This window comes from Trichosurus vulpecula, chromosome 2, assembly GCF_011100635.1.
Source record: "Trichosurus vulpecula isolate mTriVul1 chromosome 2, mTriVul1.pri, whole genome shotgun sequence".
In the NCBI taxonomy this organism is placed as follows: domain Eukaryota; kingdom Metazoa; phylum Chordata; class Mammalia; order Diprotodontia; family Phalangeridae; genus Trichosurus; species Trichosurus vulpecula.
The window spans coordinates 49,157,288-49,158,140 of record NC_050574.1 but is presented as its reverse complement, the minus strand read 5'-3'; positions in this window follow the sequence as shown (position 1 = coordinate 49,158,140).

Sequence of the window (853 nt, the reverse complement as noted above, 5' to 3'; positions counted from 1 at the left end):
GCGCCTGCGCCCTACGCCCTGCACCCCTCCCCACCCCCCCCCACCCCCCCCTCCCGCGCTGGCGGCGCGCCTCAGCCACAGGCGCGGGCGCGCACAGTATCTCCGGTCTCGGAGGCCTCGTCTCCGCCCCCGGCCACGCCCCCACCCCTAGGCCCTGCTCATTCAGTTCCCGGAAGACGTCCCGGGACAGCGTGCTCACGTCGCCGCCGGCGGACATGTCGAGGAAGGGAAGCGAAGCCTTTGCGGCGCCATCTTTCTTAAGGGCAAGCGGCCGTGGTACGGGGCGGCAAAAGCAAAGTCCAAAGATCTGAGAGCTTTGAGTGTGGGCAAGTGACTTTTGCGGCGCCCATGTTGTGTGAGGGTCGCGACGTCCTAAGAACTTCAAGTCTGTGTTGGAAGCGCTTTGCATGGTGGATAGTAAACAAGCATTTTCAAACGCTTAGCACTGTGTTCCAAAGAAAGCTCAAAGCCAGCCCCTGGCGAACATCTATGTATAAACAGAGCTATAGACCGGATAAATAGTAAATAACTAACAAAGAAAAGATATTGGCGTGAAGACGGGTTAGGGAAAGATGAGGAGGGAGAGCATTCCAGGCATGGGGGAGGACAGCCGGAGAAAAAGCGAGATCTCATCAGCTCCAGGACTCACACCTCCTCAGCACCCCTGGCTCCGGGTAGGGGCCTCCTTCCTTCTGATTAGAGAGGGTGGACAGTGGATATTGGGGAGCCTCTCCTAGATCCCCCATCTACGGAAGGGGCCCCGGGGTAGCCGCCTCATCATTGCCTACCTGGCTGCCCTCCCTGGGCATCATCATTGTCTCCAGAAACTCATCTTCAGGCTAGATGAAATTAA